General features: G+C 40.5%; 1 protein-coding gene across 11 annotated transcripts in view; it reads right to left on the bottom strand.

Moving 5' to 3' along the window:
- Positions 1-27,139, bottom strand: part of Tcf4 (transcription factor 4) — a 332,791-nt gene that overhangs the window by 161,509 nt on the left and 144,143 nt on the right. The gene's annotated exons all lie outside the window — the stretch shown is intronic.

The raw sequence follows: 27,139 nt of genomic DNA, 5'->3' as shown, positions 1-27,139 counted from the left end.
TCCACTCTCCAGCCCCGATGTTTACATACGTAAAGGAGGCACTACTGGCAATGTATGCAAGCAAGAGAGGGAATAACACTTTCTCACTCTGGCGACAAGAAACTGGAAAAAAATATCCTTCATTCCTATTCTTAGCCAAACTGCTCCACACTTCCAAAAACTGTCATTCCAGTGGCCTCCACTTTCTCTAACAAACAAATTGTCAGTACTTATTTTCACTTTCTTTCTCTCTCACAAAATTTGAACAATTTCATTTTTATTTACACAGCAGGCAAATGATCTATGTAATGACCTTAGCCTGGTAATTCCCATTGATTATATTGACACTTAATGGGGAGGCCAAAGCTAATCAATCACAGGCTCTCCAGATGGTGAATCTAGCAAAGACACTGTTCAAAATTCTAAGCCCCCCTCCCAACCCTTTATACTCCCTTTTTGAAACTCTCTCCTTTCCCAGGAGTGATCCCTATCATGACCAACATGACGATGGAGAGAACTCTTGGGCAGGGGAATTTGGGGAAATAACATATTCTGAATCCAAATTCAGATTCTACCAGGAGACCCAGTGGGTCCTAGGATCAAGCTTTTGAATGTCTTGTCCCAATTCCGAACTCCACATGTATGTCTAGACTGCTCAGAATAGACACATGTATATGTCTAGACTGCTCAGGACAGGCACTTGTATGTCTAGACAACTCAGGATTCAACGAAAACTGAGCCACATGTGAGGATAAACACAAGGATGAACACTTTCCTCTGTTTAGACATTAATAGAATTGCATTACAAGAGGTGTCGTTGAATCCAGCTGTTGATTTCACAGGGTTGCTCTAGAAAACTGACTATACCAATTTACAATGGACAAGCCAGTGCCTAGGCCCTCACTCCAGCCAAGACTGAAGGATACTTCTCTCAAGACTAGCATTTTGAGGTACATTGTATTCTATAGGCAGCAGTACACTCTCCTGTCCCAAAGGGAAAATTCAAAGCTTCTATTTTGAGGAGCCAAACCAACATCCTGTTAAAGTTTACAGCCCCCAGATTTTCCCTTCTCAACTCAACACAAATGCTGAAAGGAAGGGTAGTCATTTGCTCTTTGGGTTCAACGTCAATGTTATCAGACTAAGCCCCTTTGATAGTGCATACAGAATGTGTCTTTCCGAAATTTTATCTTCGGTGTACAGTGTGCCCTATGTCTATGTCACTATATTAACACGTCCAATGGAAGGTTATTTGCAAAGGGAGTAGGCTCTGGGTCTTAAGCTCCTCCCCCCATACCTCTGTATTAATTTCTCTCCTGATTTTCACAAAACTTAAACTTAGGAAAACTACAATTCTTCCACAGTGTTCAGTGAAAAGTATAAACTCAATAGCCAAATCAGCCTCTACTCTGGGAAATGAGACATCATAACAGAGTGACATTTCTGTGACATGGTAAGGAGGAATGCCATTGTATGCAACTGAGAGGGTGAGTTTACCTGTGCCTCCTGTAATGTGCTCACATAGAGATCCTTACCCACTGTGTCATGTAAGCTATCCTACCCTTTAACTGTTCTTTATAACTATGACTATCAGGAAAGGTGTGACCTTTTCAGCAAAATTAAAAGACATATGCCCCCCTTAAACTCTTACACACAAGAAATCTTTAAGTATGACCTGATATATTGAATTTGGACATGACATTCACTAACTAACCACTTCATGGGCAGACAACAGGTAGGTAGAAAAGTTTTTTTTTTTTTTTAAAAAGTGCTTTGACATTATAGTAATATGAAAATCTAATGTTCTGATTTGATAATTTCCAAATATTGAATTATAAAATATGGGTATAAGATAAAATGTCCGTTTTGTTGTTGTTGTTACATTGTTTTTTCTAAAGGATACTACCACCTGACATCACTTCCAGAACTCATCTCTAACATACATAACTGGGAGAACAATTTTCCTACCAGCATTTGTCTGGCTACACATACACAAGCCAAAACCACTCCTTCTAGTAGGATAATGAAAATAGGAAGGACAAATACAAGAACAGGAGGGTGAGAGAAAAATGTGGTGTGGAAAAGAAAGACAGAAAGAATAGGAAAGAAAGAGCAATGGGCTAGGAAGGGAGGGGAGGAAGCCAGAGACAGGAGGAGGAAAATACGAATCCACACAGCCAGAGTCCCCAAAGTACTCTTGGCTCCATGGACCCAGCATTCTTTACTATCATATCGGATACAGGCTGCTTAATCTTAATTTTGCTTGTTAAAAAATATTTATCCAGATACAAAAATAAACCCACTGCAAATTACAAGTTGTCAGGGTTAAAAATCTCCTCCTGTTTGTGTGGGGGAGGATGAGAGGACGGCACAGACATGAATCATTCTCCAGCAATTTGAGTGTTTCCATGACATCAATGGGCACCCGTCCAGGACTCTGTCGAAGTCTGCGAGGTACCAAAGAGGCAGCGCAGCCAGCGGGAGGCTCGGAGGTGGACTCGTTTTTTTCCAAGGATTACGTTCCTTGTGAAGGTTTCATCTGTACCATCCACTCTCACCATCAACTAGATCGCCGTGGAGATCATGAGCAAACACATTTCATTCTGATACTGTGAGCCTTTAACTTTATTGCAGCTTTTTGTTCCCAAATTCAACTATAAATCTGCTGTGGGAGACCAATACCATTGTTGGGGGCAAAGTAATCAGGGATTGTGGACAAAGCCCCAGGACCTTTCAAACATCAGACTTTTTTAGTTCTACCATTTTTCAAATGATAAAAAGCAGCCATTTTAAAATGGCACCTCGATTTCCTGGGGAAAAAATGTATTTCATGTAAGTTGTCCATTAAAAATTATTAAGTGTGGTCTTGATATGAATTTTGCTTCAAATTCCCTGGAGTGTTTGCTTCAAGATAATGAAACTTTGAACTTCGCTGATAAGATGTCTGAGTAGGACCCTTAAGTAACTACGTATGCTCAGGGACACAAAGGCCCCTAAAAAATATCTGTGTTTCCTCTATGTTAGGCATGCATTTTGTCACTGATATCAACTGGCTGCACACAGAGCATAGTTCCTCCTGTCTCCATTATTCACCTCCCTCCCTCAGCCCCACATCCACAACAGGCACTTTGAAGGAGATGGAGATTCCATTTCTCCAATATTTAAAAGAGATAGCATAGCGGCAATGAGCAAACCCTGCAAGCTCACTTGCAGAGTTTCAAGACGACCCTCCAGTACTAGAATGTGACAGCCGCTGCGGATATTTTTTGGCACAAAGACAATGGTGGCAGTGCCAAGCCCCATGGCTAAAACTACTCAAAAGAGGCATAAGGGTAGCATTAATCGCTCAGGTCTTTTACTGCATGCAGTACTGTTGCCCATATTTTAAAATCTAAAAGTACCCGTTAGTAACATTTGTTGTATGCCCATAAATTGGGGGAGGGGGAGGGATTGTGAAACATATATGAGGAACAAATCTTGTCAGGCATTTGACTCATTTTTAAACCTAAAAGGACCAAATGTTAAATTTTGCTGCTGGTAACCATTTCCGTGCAGGAAACGAATGGTCTGACCTGATGAAGGGGGTTCAGATGGCTGAAAGAAAACCACTGAGAGGATCCTCTGTGCTTAAGTCCATATGCTAAATAACTTCTCTTCTCCAGCAAGGCAATACGTATACAGGGAACATGCAATGCTGTGTCACAATACCGCCCCCCCCCCCAATTAAATACGAAGAATGCTTTAAATGAGCAGACACAGCACCCGTCAATCAATCCTGGAGACAAAGGAGATCAACATGCAGCCTCTTGTCTAGGACAGGTCGGTGTCTACCGTGAGCAAGTGATCCAGGAAGTCAACATGGTCTTTATTCAAATCAAGCCCATCCTATGGGCTTGAAATCTATATATAAATATAATTGCTAAAAATGGCACCACATGGCAGTCAATAAAGGATTCACTTCCTTCTTTCTGTTGTTCCTGCAAACCTGATCTCAGCACAAAATATCAGCCATTTGCCATTTTTAAGGCCAATATTTTTGCTGACACTGACAATAATCTTTTATCATGCTACCCCAAAAAGCAGCAGGAAATCTTGATTATTATTGGTGTTGTCATTGTAATTTGAAGGCAGTACAGTTAGCAAATATCTAAAGACCCCAGATTCAATCTTTAGATAATCTATTTTTTGTCATTAGACATCGAACTTTCCTTCCAACATATCATGGTATCCTGTTGCAAGGGAATTGCGTGGCAAAGAAAATGGGCTCAGAAATCCATTCCACTCACAAAGAGAGTAGCATCACCTTTGGTGGATTAGTGCACCTGGGCTCACACAATAGTTTAAAGCCACATGGAAAGATCCAGAGACAGACAAGAGCAACTTCTCTGTGGGATGATTTCTAGTGGTAAGTTGAGATGTAGAACATCTCCTTGTGTTTAATCAGCAAGAGAGCTGGGTCACACAGTGGGGTATGTGGCCCCTCATTTGGAAAGGGCCCCTCTAACATTTATATCCATGTGGAAGATATTTTTTACCCGCCACTGAGACCCTAGTATCTGTACGGTAGAACCCCACCTCCTGTTCAAAGCCTTGATGAAAAATTATCTGGTCCCACAGGACAATACCAGCCAGGCTATTTCCCTGCTAATCCTCGTTCTGGGAACTGAAGAATGAGCCTTTTGTTCCTCAGCATCCGACTAGGGAACTCATCGTAAACATGCTTGACTTAGAGTAAACTTCTGTCCTAGCTGATACCTACTCTATGAATTTGTGCCTCTTCCTTTTTAATACAGTGAAAGGGCTACACCTTTAAGCAGTAACTGGGATTTTCAGGGATAATAAAAATACACATGGGTGACAGTTAGAATACTCTCATCTACATGCCTGTCTCTTAGTGTCCTACCCAAACAGAAGAGCCGAGAGCTCACCTCACAGGTCCTCTCTCTAAGGACACCGCACAACAGCTGGTGAGGAGGGCAGCATGAACACCATTTAATAGATGGAGAAACTGAGACACAGAAAATTGACCAAGGCCTTATAGGTCTAAGTGACAGCACTGGCATCCAAATCTTTGAATCTGTACCTGATTTGCTGTTGGTGTTTAAACTATAGGAAAAGAAAGAACAAATAAACCAGAGCCCAACACTGAAATCCCAGAGCTCAAAACACTCATGAATTTGATATGAAATTAATGAAAGTGTCTTATAGGCGGTGATAATTTACATTTACATGGTGTTTTATTTCTAAAAGGTCTCTAGATACTTTATGGCTGTACAAATGATATACACAGAACCTGTGACGTCTCACAATTAACTGCCACCGTCTTCATGTTAACTCAAAGCAAGTAATTAACAAAAACATGGCAGAAAACAGCGCTTCTCCACGTTCTCTATGCGGAAAGTATAACTGTATATTAAAATATACAGAGAAGAATGAGAGTAAAGACATAATTATAACATAGGGTAACTCAGCAGCACTCACAAGTGTCGTCTATGGGAAAGCAACCCCACAATGGTCCCTAGAAGTCAAATGGGAAAGTAATGAAGAGGATACAGAAACTGGCTCAAGCAATCTATGGTCTTCCCCACAAAATCCAGCTTATATCTTAAAAGCTCTTAGAAGTCTTGTGATAAAGATGTCTAGTGCACTTAGCATGGTCTTCCATAAACTGACTGGAACATATACTCGTGCTTCTATCTTTTTGTGTGTGAATTAATACAAGTCCTGGCAAATTTTAGGAATTATGGGATGAAGCATATACTGATGTGATAGGAGGTTAACCACAATTATAGTTTTCTACCAAGCAAGCAGAAGAAGCTTATTCTTAAAATTTTTCTATCTTAGGCAAATTAGTATATTTGAGTTGTTCCTTTGGTGAAAATTCAACAGGCCCTGACTCTCATGGAAATCAGTACCCCTCCACATTGTTTTAGCTAGCAGGTCAAGTCTAATCATCCCTGGCTCCAGATACAGGTGAGAGCATGAGTCCTATAAACAGAAGGGGACATTATCAATCAGATGTCCAAAATCTCAGACATGAGAGAGAACTGGTTTCTCCTGTAGAGTATAGAATGCAGGTGTCTATATGCCAGGACAGTACTGTCTTCTCCCACAGGCACACTTCAAATTTCAAAAAAAAGTTCCACACTGAAGGAATCATAACCCACTTCCAGAATATAAACCAGCTGCCCAACACTGAAGAAATCCTTTCACCCCTCCTTCCTTAACTGAGGATGGAGAGAAAGAGGAGAAAAGTGACAGGGATGTGTGTATGGCACTCTATAGTGGTGGGCAGTGGGAATCATGTGCTAGCCATTTCCCCAGAACTAACACTCCTTCGGGCATAAGCTGAGGTAGTCAGCAATGGTCTGTCTGTCTCTGTCCGTCTGCCTGACCTTTGGGAAACAGTAAGCCTGGAGAGCCTGTCATAGCTAAATCATCTATTCTACTTTAAGGTACAATGCCTTCAGAGCTGTGTGCAATAAAACACAATAAATGTAAAATGTTTGGTGCTCTATCCAAACTTCACTTTGTGGACCAGTTCTGCTTCAGGTTCTATAGTCCATTCCTCTTAAAGAGCTGATGGTTGCAAAGTGCTGTATGGAAAGTCATTTACTTTAAACCATTTAACACAACACACTCCAGGAATTCGTTCTATAGATTATAGACTGCTTTCTATATGGACACAGTCAGAGAAATGACAAAGGGGAGGTACAGGTCTGAGAAGGAGAGGCCTGAGCAGTCCCTGCACTGAAGTCCTTTCTCAACAGCATGCCCCCTCTCTTTGGCCTTTTCTAGATGACACTGCCTCTAAGCACCTGCAGCCATGTCTCACAGCAATTTCACTCAGCTTACAAAGCCTAAGAGTTCTCAGGTACCCAGCCAGAAAAGGCCTCCATAAAAGCACACTTCAAGTGAATACCCTCTGAAACATCTTCCCACCAAAGAGAAATGGAGGACCTAGGCAGCAACAGGCAAGCCAACCTCTTACTCATTGTCTTGCATGGAGGCTTGAGCGTTAGCAATTGAAAGTGTGTGAATTCTATGTATTAATATCCAAATGCAGGAAAACTTTCCACTGGAAATAACACTAATTCCACAGAGTGTGTAATTCATCAGCATGACCACGGGGATAACTTAGCTGTTTGGGGAGGTGTGTCGAAAAACTCCTTGTGGCCACTAAAGTACCACGTGATCCACCAAGAAATGGATTTTCTGAATCAGCAATTTGTACAAGGGTCTCCTAGAGATCCCGAGGATGAAGGGCAACCCCAGAAGCCTTCAACTTACTTCTAATGAGTGACTTGCCCATGGCTTTCTGCACAGTAGCTCCATGCTGGTGCTTGCCCTAGTTTATAAGTTTGTTTGTTTGTTTTTCACAATTTGAGTCTCCAAGGGAATAGATAAAACTACAGCAATTTGGGATTTGTCGGTTCTTGCAACAAACATTTTGTATATTTGAAATTATATATATAATTTCTGAATAACAATGCGAAAAAGTTCTAGAGAGATGGCCTAGTGATCAAAACTACTTCCAGAGGACCTGAGTTCAATTCCTAGCACCGACACAGTGGCTCAAAACCACCTATAAATATAATTTCTGGGGACCTAACACCCTTTTCTGGTTTCTAAGGGAACCATCATGAGAGTGGTGCATAGACAGACGTGCAGCCAACCCATCCATACACATAAAATAGACTGAAAAACAGAAAAATAAAGATGAAACTGAAGAAAAGTTGGGAGCTGGCTCAGTGGATAAGAGCACTTGCTGCTTTGCAGAAGACCAGATTTGATTCTCAGCACAAACGGTGGTGCTACTTCGGTTCCATGGGATCCAAAGTCCTCTTGGGTCGCCATGGGCACCAGGCATGTATGTAGGCCAAACACCCATACACATACACTCTTAAAAGCTTTAATGAGGGAAGTATTACCTGGTAACACAGATGTCAAAGCACGCCGAGCTAAAATATGTTTTCGTTGCATTCTTATGTAGAAAGAAAGACGCTGGATGTGTGTGAAGAAAAGCAATCCTCAAATGTTTCATCTATGCTTAAGAACTCAACGAATCATGAGGAAGACCCTTTCTAAAAACAAATTCTTGGGGCAGATGGAGTAAGGTTCCAAACCCTCCCCTCTGCATATGCATGCACGTGAGCGCATGTGCAGTCCCGGTGTGCGTGCATGCACGGCCCCAGTGCGAGCACAAATATATTCAGGTGGGCAGGAGTAGAGGCCCCGGGGTGACACTGGGATGTCTTCTGCATTCTCTTTTCCACCTTATTTTTTAAGAAGGGTTTCTCACTGAACCAGGAACTTGCTGTCTCAGCTAAGCCAGCTAGGCAGCAAGCTGCAGTAGCTGCATGTCTTTGCCTCCTAGTGCCAAGGTATAGACGAGTCCTGACTCACCTGGCTGTCCGGGCCTGGGATAAGAACATGGGTCCGCCTCACGCTAGTGTAGTACTTTACTCACTGAGCAACCTCCCCAGCACTGTATTGTGACAATCAATTTAATAGTACACACAGCTCTGCAGGTTATAGCGGATAAAAGCACTAACAAAACTCAGCAGCCTGCTAGATAACAAAATGGACATTCTGCCATATCCACCCTACTTGAGCCACTTTCATAGGACTGGCAAGCTGGTGTCCAAGACCCTTCAGATTACTACATCTCCAGGTCACAGAAATATAATTTCTCAGCAAGTGGGGTCTTTAAATTCATGCAACTCGTGACTGAAGGACAGTGGCTCAATGAAATTACTTTTCACAGTCCAGTTGATTCCTTTGATAAACCACAGGGCCCACAACCACAGGATCCCTGGACTTTTGTGAAGGTTATAGCTTTGCTATCAGACCCTGGCCCAATGCCCCCAAATCACCTCTGTCTGCTCCATTCTGATCCGAGAGTGGTAGCATGATCCAATTCAGAAAGAGCTCTAGAAATTGATCCAGGCCTCTGTGAAACCAGAACTGCTCATCTACCCACACTTAGTGAAGATGACATTTGGGCTCTTCTCTCCCATCAGAGAAGATATGTGACATTTCTGCCCAGATTTAAAGAAACACCACATAAATCAGACTTTGTTGCTTGAAAAAATTTTAAGAATTTATCAGCAAAATTTAAGGCAATTGACAGTAACAGAGTTTGCCACAGGAATCACTTTGCCTGTAAAACAATAAGGCCTCACAGTAATAGTAACAGTGGACACCAAAATAAAAATGCCAAAATTCTGCCTGAAGGGAAGTAGGGCAGATTAAAGAAACTTTAGTATTAAGTAAACTCTAAAGAATATGAGTACATATAGGCTTAATTGTCTATGCACAAAAAAAGTATACATTTGAGCACTGCACACATAAGTGGTAGCTTCAATTTCAGGTAACAAGAACATGTGATGGCTGGCATGGCAACACATGTCACTAAGGCTGCACTTAGGAGACTGAGGCTGAAGGATAGCAAGTTTGAGCAAGCATAAGCCAAACCAAGGGACTATGTCTCAAAAGAGTGTGTGTGAGTATGTGTGTAATTATCTTCTCCTAAACAAATTTTGTATTTAATATGATACTCAAGGCTACACAAACATAAGAGGAATAGATGTTGTATAGTAAATATTTATATATGAACAAAATCTGCATAGTGAACACATACATACACCATCTATAACATGTATATACCCACACATCTATACTTCTATGCTTTACCCCCAATTATTTTCATTCCCAACTTAGATATTGAAAATAGAAACAATACATGTAGCTACTATACTTATATATGCAAACATATCTACATGTGAACACTAATAACCCCAGTTGCCTGTGTATAATGTCTGAAACAATACCCTCTCTAGTTTTAGTATTGGAACACCACGATTCATCTATATTCTGTTGAATTGAGGAAAAGTTATCGGAATTCGCAATGCATTGCAGATTATCTATAGAGAAGACAAGGGGCAGGAAGATGGGTAACCATCAGAATTAATAAAGGGTAATAATACCCTGTGAGCTCTTCAAAAACAAGGGAATGGGTCAAAATAACCACACAGTCAGAGAGATGGGGTCAGCTACCATGTGACACTAGCTACTCTTACGTGAAGTTTTAGGTGCAACATACAACGCCACAAGGCATTTATTCCTGAAATGTGATATTTAAAAGAAACACCCTGATTGCAGAAAGGAACTCAAGGATAGAAGAGAAAGGAAGAGAGGAAAGGATTTCGGGGAAATGAAGCAGAAAGTTAGGAGATAGCATCATCTCATTCAAGCACTCAGGAAAGAAAATGTGTTGGGTTTACAGACAGCCATCTTCAGATCTAGAACCCCCCAAAATTATCATCTGAATGTTTGTGGTATAAATCTGAAAACCATGACACAGGGAAATGGTTTTTAGAACCTTTGTGCATGCTATGTGCCAGAAGCTAGAGGGTGTGTGATGGCTGCCACTCTCAAAGTGAGTAAATGTGACACTCTCATCAGGGAGGTATGTCACAGGAATAAGGCCCGCTGCAAGAACACCTAGAAAACCCTCATTGAAGACAATGGTGACAGAAGGGAGGACACTGGCGACCCCAGAAGAGGTGTTACAAAAGGTTGCAATGAGGACTTCATGTTAGAATCCAATCATTTGGCAATAATTAAATATCTCAAAATCAATTTTTAAAATGATGCTTAAATAATTGATTGAAAACCAATGTTAAAGTCATCGGAAACTAAACTTGGAAAGACAGACAACCAAGAAAAACTTACAGGATATGTTGTCTCTTTGTGGGCTAAGCCCCTTGGACAGTTCATGTTTGGAGGGCTGGTTTGGGAATCTGGGGTGGGGTTTGCTTCCAAATAAGAGAAACTTGCAATGTAAACCCAAAGAACTCCAAAGCTCTGGAGTGTTTTCTATCACAAGTATTGAACTGATTTAATCACATAATCTTGGAGATATATAAAAATCATTTACACAAAGGTAATTATTACGGCAAATGTAATGCTGTGCCAACAGAGACCATTGCAATCTAAGGAGCCTGTTCTTTATCCAAAGCCATGCTCTGCACTTCCAGGAAGGACACTGTCTACCAAGGATACTGTCCACCAGACAGTAGCAGAGAGGTGGCTTCCTGTCTTCTTCACTGTCCTTGAATAGTTTCATACTGTGGCCTGGGACCAAAAGCGATTTGCTCTTTTTAAATCCCACATTCTTTAAAGCCAAGCAAAACAAGAATATATAACTGCCATTCTCAGTGGCTGCAGGTGAACATGGTTCATGTAAGTTTCTGAGGACACTCAAAATGTCTTCATAAAGCATCAGGATGCAAACATACGCTCATTTTCCTAGAAGCCAGAGAAACTATACACCTAGTGGGAGCCTTCTAGAGTTACCCAACACTTCCTGAACATACTCTGTCTTCCATGGTTCATCCCCCTGAAGTTCTATTTCCAAGTCAGACAAACTAGAATTTATCCCACACATGAACAGGCCAAGATCAGCAAACAAAGTATGGCTAGGAGTATCATATACATCACATGCCCTTTGAGCTGTCAGTAGGCAAAACTACAGCCAGATGGAACCTCACATTCACTTCCAATGAACAAATTAGTGACCATAAATCTTAAGTAACCTCACGATCACAGAAAATATTTAATTACTGTCCAAAGATGAAATCAAAAGTAAAACCCAACTACTACAACACACACCAACCAATCTTAAAGAGTCAAAGTCAATGCCAATCTAATTGGCCAGCAGAGGGCGCACATGCCCCAACACTGCAGCCTTGGACTAGTCAGGCATTCCCCAGACCTTTTAAAAACATTAAACCTGACCAAATTTGAAGGAGGGACACATGAGGTAGCTAACAAAACGCATCTCAATTTAGGATTACTAAAAATCACGAGTATATTATTATTTAATAAAATCTTTAACAAGGGCTTCTTGGCTGCTTTACGGAAAGCTGTTCCTTAACAAGAGGCAATTTCTTTGCATACAAGCAAGTTTATGTTACTTTCCAGGGCTACTGTGATTTTAATAGGCCTATGAGGTCTATATTAGGAACTCCCCACAATATGTGTATTTTTAGAAGTAATGGAAATGCTAAATTTCTAGCACATAACATGTTTTTGTGAATTATTAAGTTACTCTTTGAAATAGCATCTCTTTTCCTGTGTATCTACCCATATGCTCCATACAAACCCATTCATCTCTGCAGCTTTACAGCAATCCAGTATGTAGTGTTTCATGTCTCAATTCACATGCATGCATCCTTATTGTTTTCTACATTTTGTGACCCATAGTCTGCCTGCAACCTCTGGAGTTACAAATGTTCATAGCAGAAAAGGTGTTCCAGCTCTGTGTAAGCATGTGTCTATGGACAGACATTGTATATTGTATTTAGAAACAAGGAAGTGTTCCCAAGTCTGCAAAGAGCACACACATCTCGAAGCACTTTCCAAGCTTGAGACTTCTCAAACAATAGAACAAACTTAAAATGAAGAGGAGCAAAGGGAAAACACTAAAAAATGTTGAATACTACATCATTTTCCTTTACAGAGAAAAAAGATTAAATAACCTGTAGGAAGATTAACTTCTGATTTCAAATGGGTTACAATAAATAGATGGTTGCCAAATAAATCTCAAACTGAAAACAGGGTTGGACAATTCGCCACTATTTGTCTGTCTGTCCACCCCGAAGGCCATTTCAACCTCACCCCTACTCTCAACAAAAACAAGGAAGCCATGAAACATATTCAGCAGGTGACTTTTCTTCCTTCCTTCCTTTCTTCCTTCCTTCTTTCCTTCCTTCCTTCCTTCCTCCCCCTCCCTTTTTTTAAGCAAATCTCTGCAGACTTGAGAATAAACTGAGTCCACAGTATCTATAAACCAGGTGGCTTAGGTGACACATGGGTCATGGCAAATGATATGCACTCTTTAGCTGATGTGGACACTCCATTTCTGCATAAGTTAAAATGACGAGGTTTTGTTATTCCTAAGCACTCAATTCCGAACTGTTTGCACAATCTGTTAAGTCCAGGCAAATTTAAATGATTCTGACATGCCGCCCGCCAAGGCCAGTGACGGGGATAATGCCTCTTTCCATGGGTAAAATTCGGTGGCATACAGGTCACTCTCTTCAGGGGAATCAACTGTGTGTCTTCTTTGCATTTCCAGCACAATCCTTCACCCTGCAGCCTGGAGCTGAGAGTGAGATGCAAGAAAGGAGCCGAGCGCTCAAAGCAAAAATCTGCTTCCAGGACAATCCATTATATCTGACAAGTTAAATGTTCCATGGTAGGCCATATGGCATCAGAGCAGGCCCGGCGATGGAAGAGGGGAGCTGGGCAAATGCATCACAATTAAGGAGTTTGGCTACACACTTTAGTCTGAATTACTTTTTTTTTCCAAATTGTAAATGTTATACCCCCTAAATTTTTATTTGTGCTCCTCTGAAAAGGCATTCCTTTAAAAAGACAATCCACGGTCTGGATGGGAGAGTCATAAAGTCAGGGCAGGTGGGTTTCAGAGCGCCTTGCAGACCTGTAGCCTCATCTTTTCAGTTTCGAGACAAATAACAAGAACACACTAGCTTGCTAAACTATTTACATGAAACTGGTCATGAGGTTGGAACATGTAAATGAATCTGGTACAACACAAAATGCAACCAGTTTCCATGCTTAAGTCTACAAAAATTAATCTTACAAGCTCCACAATCAGAATAGGCATGCTCCTGTATCCTCTGTGGCTTACTTAATATCCACCAAATGAGGCACATGGAGATGGTACAGCTACCACAGACACTGGGTCCCCTGAACTGTCTGAAAGCAATCTAAGCCACTCACTATAAAAGCTGTGAGGCCTATATTAAGGGTGTGTTTGTTGTTAAGGACAATTTAATATAAATTATACTAACACTGTAATCAAGGCTAACATTGAGTTACAGCTAAGGAAGGTGAAACAAAATGAATGAAACAGCTACTATACGATGGCATGCTGTTTCACCATTCTTTCATATAGGAAAACAAACCTTCTTATTTTTTTTCCCATTGACTTCTCAAGGACAAAATGGCTCCAAGATAAAAGCTGGAAAGCTTTCTAACAAAGTATACAAACTCATGTGACCCCGTGGCAATTTTATCTGCACTCTCCCTTTATGGAGAGGGCACACTCTTAAGCAAAATACATAGTGTGTGTATCTGTGTTGTGTGTGTGTGTGTGTGTGTGTGTGTGTGTGTAATAATGGGTTGGTTCTCCACAGTAATGATTACTGTTTAAGGTATTCACGGTGGTTTGCAAACATAAAATTCACAATGATTAAGAGAGATGCACACACATCTTTCCAAGGGAAGGCACTAAGACTCATTTCCCTAAACTATGTTCACTCTCCATCTCTCCAGAGGGTCACTATTTCACTCAAATGCATCCGCCTCCGCCTTAATTAAGAATAGCATTGCTTCTAAGAAGATATATACTTTAGAGAAATGGACTCAAGCTCTCTGTTGAAAATTGTGGATATCTTTTTTGGTGATCTGAAAGTTGCCATTTGGTAGGAACTCAATACAATCAGGTATTTGCATTTATCTTATTAACACAAGACAATTTACTGAATTATGGAAGCAAGTACAAGGGTAATGAGTTTGTAATCTTTATAACAACAATCAGTTGTTACAACTCTACAATATTGATCACCTTCATAAATGTGCCCTATGACCTTCATCATAATAACAGTAGATAAGTTCAAAACTATTATAGGACTTTCATTCTATGTGTGCGGCTTAAAGGAAATTCTAAGTGGTTAACTGGTCTGCATTATTGCACACAGCAATGAAATTAAAAAATTAACAGCCATCTACCCCTGGCCCAACCCTTCTTCTAATCCCTGCACTATATTTTTGCCAGGTCATACCATATATTACTGGGGGAAGTTTGACCATTAATGTAATATACATATTACTTAAGAACCAAAGTGTATTTACATTCTACACTCTTACTCATCTTTTAATAAAAATAGTCATTTTTTGGTACTGTGTTACTGTCCAATAGGAAAATGAAGCCGGAATCCTAAGCTAAGAGGAATGAATACATAACCAACACAGTTACACTGGTTCCCATACATTTCTAAGATGTAGCTGTGTTTGCCTCAGGACCAGTGCAGGGCACAAGGCCATTGCATACTATAGACCCTTTTTCTGCATCTAGATCCACATTTGTATTACTAATTAAAATGTCCAGATGGTAAAACAACACCTGATCCAAGGGGCTTCTCAGTATACTAACTGTCAGCATTCAGCCATTGCACTGTTAACAGACTCAAAAAACTGGCCTACATGAAGCGTTATGCACAATGCCCTAACAAGAGGTATGAAGCACCTAAAATTTTGCTCTTTGAAATGTCCTCATGCAATTCAAATCTTTACCTGGGAAAATCATCTACCATTTTAAAGGCTTATGGATGCTCACATAGAGAGTGTCATAGCATAGCAATATGGTTGGGGGGAAAAAAACAGAGGGAAAGAAAAGATTAACCCCTCCCACATTGCATCATTTCAGGTTGCCCTTTAACTTTTGTTGGATACATTCATTAATAACCAATTATGTGTTAAATGTATTTGTGTCTTCTAGGGCATTTTCTCTGTTTCCTTTCGTTTGTAGGCATGAACTTTAAATTTTCCTTATAAAGCAAAACATTGATTATCACAGAGATTGGTAAAATTTTGGATTCCCATTTGACCCCTGAAATTAAGGTTAAGCAGTACACATGAATAATAGACTTCAAGAAATCACAAATGCTTTAACAATATTTAAGCAGTTACTTCCTAATCCTAAGTGGGTTCCTTTTTTTTTTTTTTTCATTTTTCTCAAGCAAACGTTTTTTGTAAATATTTAGGCTGCTTTGATATGCAAATATCCTCATCCCCCCCCCAAAAAAAAAAATCACTTCACAGACCTCAAGCAATAGGAAACTTTGCAAGGGAAACAAGGGAGGTGGCTGGATGGGGATACTGGCAGCCACCCCGGTTTCTCTGCCCACAAACAAATGAGGCTCTTGTGGCAATACCTGAAACAAAATCTTCTCATGTCCGGGTGAACAATTGTTTTACATCCTTTGTCCTGTGGCTCTAATGTTCTCTGACTGAGGTTCCCAAGCAAGGTAATCCTGATGGCTCACCACCTTGCTTCCTGTTTCAGTGTTTAGTAACTCCAGTACATGTGCTATGCTTCTGGACAGTGGAAATCCAGTCACTTCCAGAAGAAAAACCCCACAGAAAATAACCCGAGAAAAGGGGAAATAGAAAAGGCCACACATAGACTGGGGTTCCAAGTCTGAGCAGGTAGCCCAGAAGGTGGTCCGGTGCCACAGTGCTCTCCCCTAAAGAACATAGGATGAGGAACAGCCTCCCAGGTCACCTTTTTCTCTAAGAGAAATCATTCTTGAAAATGAAGTTTTCTAGGAAAAACAACAACAACGAAACAAGACGGTGGCACACTGAAAACAACCCCGGAAATTCAGCAACGTTTGAATTTATAATTATTACAGGAGGCAACAATCTCCAGTAAGCAGGAGTCTCCTGCCTTCCCCTCTCCTCCTCAAAAATATCCTCAGAACTTGTTAGGGAAAGCAGGGGATTCCCTGATAACAGGTGAACAAACCCAGTCTGCAGTCTCTCTCTAGCTCACTCAGTTAAGAAAGCCACCAGAGGGTAACCACCGAGAACAAAAGCAAATCTGGGGTTATGGTCTCTAGACCTGCGTTGAGTGGAACTTAGGAAGAAAGGAGTTGGGACACACTTGTGAACTTGGTGGGCAGAGAGAGGTGACAGTGAAGTCGTCAAAGCCAGCCAGCAAAAAAAAAAAAAAAAAAAAAAAAAAAGTTCCCACTTGCTCCTCCCCTTCTGCCATGACTTTCTTGTTTACACATATTAGCAGTGCTCAAGGATTGTATCAAATGTAGTCTGGACAATAACAACAAAATGCCTGAGGCCACCTTTTTTTTTTTTTTAATTGTTCACAAAGTACAGATTTGAGGTTGGGGAGAAGGAACCAATCATAGAATGAAGTGTTGAAACTGGGGGCAGGGAAGGGGAGGGGTACCCATAGCAGTTACTCTGCACTTAGATGAACTGTGTGAGAAGAAAATTCAAAAGCTCTGTAAAGTGTCAGAATTAACCTCTCCTCTCAGGTTGCTTACAGGTGGAATTTTGCCATCTGGATGGGCAGTTTGCCTGCAGAAAAAAAGGAAAGAGACCAAAGGAGGAAGGGGAGGGTGACCTTCCTCTACCTCCCATTTTAACACAACAGATTTTTAAGGGAAAGGGGGCAGAGCCATGAAAATTGCCAGAGGAAGATGTGCACACGTGTGCACAGGCATTCACGTATAAAGTGTGACAAAACCCAAGCTTGAACAAAGCAGAAGACGGAAGTAAAATCATCATCCTTGCCACAGTGAGATTAATAAGAGATAAAAAAAAAAAAAAACCTACTCACTCTTGAGTGCAGAGCAGGGAAAGGAATCACCATAAAGTCCTGAGTAAGTAACTGATGAGATTTCCTATTTTACTGAGTATAAAATAATAATAATAAGAGCTAGAATACCAAAGTTTCTATTTCTCTTTCACAAGAACTTCTTTATATTATTTATCCACACTGGGAATTACAATTTAGCTTTAAGTAAACAGGAAGCTGTGTTTTAGGAACTCCTGGGAGTTGTATCATTTCAAACTGAAAATGCTTATACATTTTACAATTTATAAAAATAATTTTCAGCCTTTCTTCTTAGTTCTTATCCAAACTTTAAAAAAAGAAAGGAAAGTAAAGGGGAAAAAAACTCTGAGAAAGCCAAATTCCAAAGGATCTTTTTTTTCTTTTGCTAATAACTTGTTATTAGACTAAAGAGGAAATATGAAACAACTCCAAAGTGTTACTCGCCAACCTTGAGGGCCACATAGGACTTTCTGTTTAAGTTTAGGCTCTGTAGCAAGCATGGCGCCAAGCTGACACCAAATGGCTGTTTGCCAACTGAAAGTTCTACATTTGGAAGGGTTTACAATCAGAATTCTGTATAGTATGTCATTATCACTGTTCAGGAGACTTGGGGTATCCATTTTGATGTAACCATCTCCATGATGACATCTGCAGCACAACATAACCAGAGTGTTGAGAGAGAGAATTATGAGCATATTCTCAGAGCCGTACACTGAGCCACAAAGGGAACAGATTATAAAGTAAAAGAGCACTTAGTGAAAGCTAAATATCATCGAAACAAACAACAAGACCAAACAAAAGCCCACCCTAAAGAGGAACAGGGTACTTGCTTTTCTTCTGGGCTTCAGGGCGGCAGGCAGAAGGAGGCATCAGAGCTAATACTGAGGCAGAGTCGCCAAAATCATGTGGAGGAATAAAGTGTTGTGGTGTCAGTTTGCCAGCTCGAGGACAGAGCGCAACACGCCGGGCTTGGCTGTCCTGACATGTTTTACTATGTAAATTTAAATAGTCTTGAAAGGAAAAAGGAAAGGAAAGAAAAGGTGGAGGGGTTACATGTGGCTTTTCTTTGATATTAAAATAAAAGTTTGTTATAAATTCTCATACTTGGGCCACAAATAAGAGCACTTTCGTTGCTGTTGTTAAAAAAAATAATACTTACAAAGAACTGGCTCCTAAGCAACACTCCAACATGCTTCCTCCGATAGAAATTTAGGGGGGTGGTTTAAAGAGTTAAAAAGACTCCCTACCATTAATTTGCATCTGGTGCTTTTAGTGTGTGTGTGTTTTTTTCTTCCCTGAAAAGTTGGCAGAGCCTCCGATTTTCCATAATGCAAGCATTTGGGAATTGTGCGGGGAATGAAACCGATCCAATCTCCTGACTGCGACATGAATTTTCATTAATTACAACCTTGTCAGCAAAAGCATTATCAAAGCTGAATATGAAAATGCTAATGAGTCCTCATTTGCATATTTTTCTTTGTTGGAATGTCATTAATTATTACATTTTATGATGATGAATGCAGCTGTCGAAGCTCTCCGATGCATAATTAGCCATCAGAATGCCAGGAGCCGATCAGCATTTTTGGGCGAAAAAAAACAAATTTCACTTCCACTCTCCCCCATCCCAAACATCACCAAACACATTCACCACAGACACTCACACACATACACACACACACACCCTACACAAGTGGGGGTAGAGAGAGAAGGAGAGGGAGAGAGGGAGAAGGAGAGAGGGAGGGAGAGAAGCTGACTATAGTCCTAAGGCTGGACCTTGGGGAAGTTGGAAAAGAGATAGGTTAAAGGGAGCTAATTTTTGCGTTAAAATTATTTGGTTTTTAGCTGATAACGGTCTTATACAATAGAAGCAGTTCTTAATAAAAAAAAAAGTCGTTATTCCAGCTTAATTAATGCCATGCTTAATTATAACACCATGATGTCAGCGGTTTTAATTAAGTATTGGCTCCGTTACAAAAAAAAGGGGGGGGGGGGAGAAAGAAAGAAAGAAAGAAAGAAAAAGACAGAAAGACCTATCCCTTCCTTCAGTAGAGTCACAATACACAGATTTGTGAAAAATCATTTATGCAATTTTTTGGTCTTCAGTGGTTCATGAACTATTCAAATTTTTACAGGCAACATTAAAACTCCATGCACACATGCATGCGCAAGAGGGTGCAGGCACGCACACATGCGCACACACCCACTCTCATACACACTCACGCAGACACAAATCAAGCTAAGGGGAAACTGTACTTTCCTCCCACATTACTTGGACCGACTTTAAAGCTTACCTACTTGACCACTTTTTTTTTTTTTTTTTGAGCTAAAGTGTAAGTGAAGATGACAAAACATAGCTCATCCTCTCTCAGCCGCTGGGAACGGTGTTTATAAGTAAAAAAAGAAAAACAACACAGAGCAGATGGGACCATTACACATGACCAAACCAATCAATCACAGATGAAGGGCCCAGGTGCGGCGCAGCCGTGCAACAACGCACCATTTCACAGTCTGTCAGACACACACACACGGTCGTCCATGAGTGACCCTCCTCGGCTCCCCCCGGACCTCATCTGGGGCGCTGTGCCCCTCTCGCCTGCCTACGCTCCAACTGACGTCTTCATAATCGCTCTGTCTTTCTATCTGTGGTGGCTCGGGGAAGAGACAGGATGGAAGAGGTGGTGACTGGGGGTGAGAAGGATAGGCAGGGGAGCTAGGACAGGGGCTCACATCATTGTCACTTAGGAGGAGTCCACTCTTCTTCCTTCTGCCATGCCATGCCCCTCCCTCTGAAACCTTCTGAACAGCTTCTCTGACCATCATTAAGCTCATTAATTTTAAAGGGTGACTGCTTGTTTGTGGCACCCCAAGTGCCTGCTATTGGAAATGGCCCGTCTTTGTGAGTTGCTCGATTCTGAGGAAGGAAGATGAATGGTGCACACAAAGTCACTCCTACACTCAAATGTCAGAAAGCAATCAAGGTGGTCAGGAAGACTTTGTATGGCCACCTAAATTAAGTATAATAACACCTTAGTGAGCCAAAAGCTTCTAGAACCCAAATCTATCTCAAGATTCTGTGTCCTAAATAATTGTGATGGCCTTTGGCATCCTGTAGCACAAATTCACCCAGGCATCCTTGAACCCAAATGAAGCTGTCCATCTGCAAGCATCTTCGGCTGAGTATAGCAACCTCATTGGAAGAAGTTCAATGCCATATCAAGATAGGCTCTATTTCCTGCTCTAAACTCAAGAGTTCCCAACTCACAGCTAATCTTCCTGCCCTTCAGATACATCTCTTTTCTTTCTCTTTACATCAGGTAAAGAAATAAATAAAAGCTCAAAGAAGAAGGCAAAGAAAATGAAAAGGAAATACAGCACCAAAGCCCAGCTGCTGCACGAAACAATAGCAATGGCAGCTTATTACATTATATCCCATAAACAGTGCTTTCAGGGAGCCAATGGCCCCCTCCTCTAACACTCATGTCCTCCTTAGTCAAGGTAATAACACATAACAAAGTTTTTGATATCTTTGACACAGCATATGCCATCAGCTTTGCTTAGCTTACTCAAATAAGGAAAATGGACATTCTTCCCTACTTTAAGTGATGAGCATGCCTCTTATTGACCACCAATTTATCATTCATCTTCTCGATTTATTGAGGAGAAGGAATTCAGGAAAGCAAGCAGAAAGCCGACCCAAAAAAAAAAAAGTCTACAAAATAGCTTAATGAATTCATGTCCAAAAATGTTCATGACATTTTAGACTTTACTGGAAAATTTACACTGAAAACAAGTAAAAGTTAGCAATAATACTGTATAATCCAACCACTCAAGGATTTTGAAACATTTATTTACAGTTTTGTGAAATGGTTGAACAGAAAAAAACGTACAGGCTGAGTTAGGGAGAAAGCATCCTACCTCAAACCTCCATGCCATTCCATTTACAGGCAAAGACAATTTTACAGAACACTAGGCAGATTAGATTCATCTTAATGGAAGCTTTGTCTCCTAGCATGGGCTCTACCATCAAATCAAACTTATTCTCAGAAATGCTTGGTGGCACACTTGTTTGGAGTTCGCTTTTTGTATTTGTTTTTTGTTTTGTTTTGAAGAGTCAATATGTTTTTGATTTTGTTTGTCTCCATTTCTTTACCAGTAAATTTATCCTTTCAACCTTCAATATACTGAACCAATCAGGAATCTTTCAGCTCCCCAATGTGTCTTAGAATTTTTATACGTAGTCCTTGTTAACAAGGAACCTCATCATCATACTCAAACACACCCACCCACACACACACACACACACACACACAGACACACAGAACAAATATATTAAAACCTTCCATAACCATGTAGAAAGTTTCACCTTGTGTCTTGAATGTATATTCCCCCCTCAAGGAACTAACTACACATTTGCATTAATAAATTTCTATTCTCATGTTCAATAGAAATTACGGTACAAAAAGCAGATGTGTACATTGGGTTCTTTCAAATTAAATTTCCAAAAGCAGATCCTATTGTAGCTCAAGATCAAAAGAACTAAAACACGATCTCCTCCTCCTTCCCATATAATTACAGAGAGTTCATTTCTTCTGTTGCAATGAGCACAACAGGTAAATCTTGAACCTGAAGGATAATGATCAGGTGCTCCAGCTTTAGCTTTGCTGGGTTGCTACAGAGCTTGCACAGAGCCCCTGCTGCTTAAACTACCACCCTACAGGAGGCTGGGGAATGCCTCCTGCTCATCTCGTTTTTATTCTTGGTGGCTTGTTTCCTTTCCCACATCAAGACTATGCAGAACGGTTTGGAAATGGACAAAGCCCTCTTGCAGCACAGTTCTAAAGAAGGGACTCGGCTGCCCTAAAACACACACCAAAACACTGCACCGGTATGCAATCTTGATTGGTAAGGCTACCTAAAAGACTATTTTGGAGGTAGATGGGGTATAAATAATGAATAAATGAGGAGTGATGCTGTTATGAAATGTCATATCCTGGCAGTTTTGCAAAAGGACAAGACCCTGGGGAGGGAGAAGAAAGGGATGCAACCACAGACTCGTCCAAAACTGAAGTTCGGAAGAAAATCGGTTCCACTTGGCATGATTAGCATGATCTATTTCTTTGGGGAATATAGGTAAAGAGAGAAGAGAATTTAAGTCAAACCCACAAAAAACAGAGAGAACACCCTCTAGGCTTAAACACCCTTGAAGCCAACTATATTCTATGTACGCATTTCCATCTCCCTTTTTAAATTCCTGGTACCTCATTTCACCCTTTGCTGCCCATAGGCATCTGTTCTCCTCTAATTATTTGCCATTTAGAAAAACTCTGCTTAAATTCCTTGTGCATCTGGCCCTTGCTTAGTGTATATTTGTGATGCTTTAAGTATGGTACATGGTATAAGAACAGCCTCACATGAAAATACAAAATCTTCCCCTTCCCAAAGAAATGTTTCAATAACTCCTCCTCCCCCCGCCAAAAAAGTATAAACAAAATAAATTCAACTTTACACGCTTTTGTTGAAATAAATATGCACTTTAACTACAGTCTCCCCCTCTCTTTCATACACACATACTTACAAGCTTTCAAAAGCTATATGTAAACAAAGGTTTGGTCAGCAAGTGTGATCCAAACAAAAGCCTTATAATATGTATCAGTCATAATGTTTTCCCCCAAATTAAGCATGGGTCCTACCATCACCTCAAATGTGTTCTTAAAATCAAGTCTTTCACTTTACTCAGGGTCTTCAAGCTTAACTCTTCCACACATTGTCTCTCTCTCTCTCTCTCTCTCTCTCTCTCTCTCTCTCTCTCTCTCTCTCTCTGTCTCTCTCTCTCCATTCTTTCACCACTCTCCTTTTCTCACTATACACTTTGTCTCTAACAGACATGGTGCTGTGTGGTAAATACTGGCTGGGGTAAACATGAAGAACACTTAGTTTCTAGTATATGTTTCACCTATAACCAGTTATTGAGTGTTTGCTCATCTGAGTGAGAGGAAAGGTTATTATTAATAATATCGATAGTGGTAATGGTGATTTAACCTATGCCAAATACTTATTAGTGGAGTGGAATGACTGACAGATGGATTTGAGAGGCAAACTGCCTGTGTTTGGACTGGAGATTCACCGCTAATGAACTGGTGACCTGAACATGTCACTCACTATCTTAATACCTTGATGATTTTTATCAATAAAACTGAGCAATGATGCCTCTGTTGTAAAGTTGTTATGTCAAGTGATGACAATGAAGGTCTCTGAAAACTTTATTTATTCTTTATCATCTGGAGACACTGTACATATAGATTATCTTTTGTTCATGGCCATATTCATAGAGTCTAAAACCCTGTCTGGCCATGGGATGGGTTCAAACAATGAATGAGTCTTCAGGGAATGAATGAAAGAGTGAACAAATATTTAGGGAAAAAAATACTTGTAAGATGAGCTCCTAAATACTTGATAGACATAGTTTCTGTGGTATTTTATATTGCCTCTGTCTTCAGGAGACTAATAATTTGTGGGAAAAGGGCAAATGACTACAATTATAAACAATGTAGGAAAATCACACAGAAAATGGAAACTCTGCAAGATCCAAGAAGGTAACTCATTTCTAGAGATGAAGAATACAGTCTTCCTATTTTATGATTCTACCATGAACTCGCTCTTATTTAAATAAGTAAAGCCAACAGGAAGTGATAAATTCTAACCTTTCTTTATGAGCAAAAAGATATTCCTATCTCTCCCTTCACATGGACATTCTATCCTGCTCTCAGCCAAGTGCTCATGAGTTCAGTGTCCAAATTACACCTTCCATACACAATATCCACTTAGACCTCTCTGAATTTCACACCCTAAATGCAACTGCCTGGCTGAAACCTTTGCTTGAATGGCTTAAAAGTTTCTCACATTTAACAGCAAATTCACAAATTATGGCTGGACATTTACTTGCTCTCTATAGTTTCTTAGACACTGAAGAACTATGACATGTACTGAAACTCTCCTGTCTTCTTGGGGCACCAGACATGAGGATTTCATTTAAATTTTAGTTCAACACTGAGATACATTACATTATTGAATGTTTAAAAATTTTAAATTAGCTTTTGCTGTGCTGGGAATTAGACTTGGGGCACTGTGTGAACTAGGCAAGCACTCTACAACCCCAGCCCTGTTCTTTATTTTTTTAAGAATAGAGAAGCTCATATAAAAATGGCCTCCATTTTATCACATGCCATAATTTCAATCCACATGGCTCAAATTAAGAGGATATGTTTGGTGTCAGGAGATGATTTTGATTCCCTTACTTTGAGCCTTATAACCTAGAAAGAAATGTTACACCTCTGTTCCATAATGGTAAGACACATGGTGAATAAGTGACATATCTATTAAGGGGAAGAAATATAGCAATATTTTAGTAAATGGTATTAAAGGGGAAACATTACAGAAAATTAACATAAATGGAAAGAGGTTACATCTAAACAAAAATGCCAAAACCAAGACATTCAATACCAATGAAAACGCTGCAAATGTTGTAATGAGTTTTCATTTTTACATTATGAGTCGTAAACTAAAAACCTGACCAGACCCACAGAGTGACATGTGTAGCAGGGTTGGTCAAGGTCAAATATGTACCTCACATAGCAACCAAATCTTTCCAGTTGGAGCCCTCCCCCCACCCCACACACAAAACATCCACTTGCAGCACTAGCATCACAAACATCAGTGTCTTCTCCTTCATCTTCCCTTTGGGGAGGTAGGTCCCCAGTAGAAGCCACAAATCTGACAACATTTTGACACAAGATGAAGGACTAAACTATATGACTAGCTCTCAGTAAGTCCTGTGCTCATCATTCCTTAGAGGTGATACACAAAACTATCAGCTTACCCTCACTCAGAGAAAATCTTCAACTCCATCCTTATGCCCTGCCCAATCCAGGTGACCTTCTCCTGCCTCCAAAACTGAGGTTCCACTGTTTGGATCCTGACATGATCTATCACAGACTGTTAATGCTTGGCTCACTCAGCTGTTCCCTGGAATGTAATGTCTGCTTGTCTTCTTGGAGTGAAGGTCTGTAGGTTGGGATCCTTCTCTGTCCACATTGGCTGGCCAAAGGCACAGAGATCTGTACATACATGTTGAATGTGAACACTAAGTGTAGTATTTCTTATATAGTATTAATATGGGAACAGTAGTCTCCTCACATCTACAATTTTAAACATTTGATGCCTCCAGAGGTCAAAGTGAAATCTTTCTCTGGCATACAGAATAATGAATGAAATGATTTCATCGTTGTCGTTTACAGACAGGTCCAACTGTGTATGTACACTGGCTCATATAAGGGTACCTCAGTAGCTGCCATGCCAAAATGAGCCTAATTTGGTATAAGGGAGACTATGAGTATAGGGTGAGACAGAAGGAATGAGAAGCAGTTCGTCTTTTGGATTTCACACGCCACTAGCCACCAGCAAAGACTATAATTCCCTAGCAAACTGGGCAAATTCGTGTAGCAAGTGATCTCACCTGCTGAGCAATCGTCTCAGCGCCATTCACCTGTTTTTAAGCAAAGGAAAGGAGATAGTTCAAAAAGGAGACTATGAAAGACAACAAGGAGCCACAGGAAGTGAGTTCATGACAGGGAGGTTAAAACGAGCTGGGAGGTATGAATAAGTGGAGAGAATGAAAAGAGTGAAAAAGTGCATTTGTTTTTAAATGTAGCTATTGTCAGATCAACTACATCACATCACAGCGCACATGTGGGAAGGCTAGTATCTCAAATCCTAGAAGCCCTGCCTTAGTTTGCTGATACTTCTTTCCCCTCTTTATGGACTGCTTGATCCATTCAGGGTATTCTATTCTGACAGATCATCAAAGACCAAGAGCAAAGGACAATGGAAAGCAATAGTAAGACGATCCAGGCCCCTCTACAGGTGGCCGAAAGAAGTTCAGTGTTAGGTTTATTAGTCTAGTCATTCCAGGCCTAACATTTCCTTGGTTTCAATCAATTTTCCCATGTTGCAAACAGGAATTCAAATAGTACTCAGAGGTGGTAGGACAACAACTGGAAAGGGTACGGAGAGGGTGTGTACAAAGACGCAATAACTGGAGAAACAATGGGCAATAAAGAGTTACAGAAAGTCTCTCAAAGGCAATGCTAGCCAAAGTCAACAGAAAAACACAACTGGAAATTTAGGCCTTCAGCCTTTGCAGGGAACCAACTTCCTCTGAAGTGATAAATGTATTTGCATTTACTTATCCCCTTCAATAGTCAGATGCATGGAGAGACAAAGAAAAAGACCATGGTCCTGTGAAGACCTTCTATGTGTCTAACTTTGGGTTGGGTTCTTGACCTACACAACAACCTATGAATATGGCCTCCTTGTTTCCACACCATTCACATAGGTAGGCCAAGGATAGGAGGTGGTTGGATCAGCATAAAAGCTCCTATGTGGGTGTGGAAGCAGTCACTCATCCTTGCCACTGTGAATACATACTGCCCTGCTTCCATTCCAATTCCTATGCTCTAAATGCTTCCAAGTGTTTTCATACTATCTTGCTTCAATTTGTCAGGTTGAAAACTGCTTCAGAATAACATCACCTGACTTTCATGGAGGAGCCTACATCCATGCCCGTGGTGTAGTTCACAAATTCTTTCTAGATGTATCATTCATTTCTGTCAAATTACCAGACCTCTTGCCTCTCAGTGTCACCGGCACCCA

Source organism: Phodopus roborovskii, unplaced genomic scaffold (genome assembly GCF_943737965.1).
Source record: "Phodopus roborovskii unplaced genomic scaffold, PHOROB, whole genome shotgun sequence".
In the NCBI taxonomy this organism is placed as follows: domain Eukaryota; kingdom Metazoa; phylum Chordata; class Mammalia; order Rodentia; family Cricetidae; genus Phodopus; species Phodopus roborovskii.
Note: the sequence above shows the minus strand (reverse complement) of the source record. Positions and strands in the feature narration are given on the sequence as shown.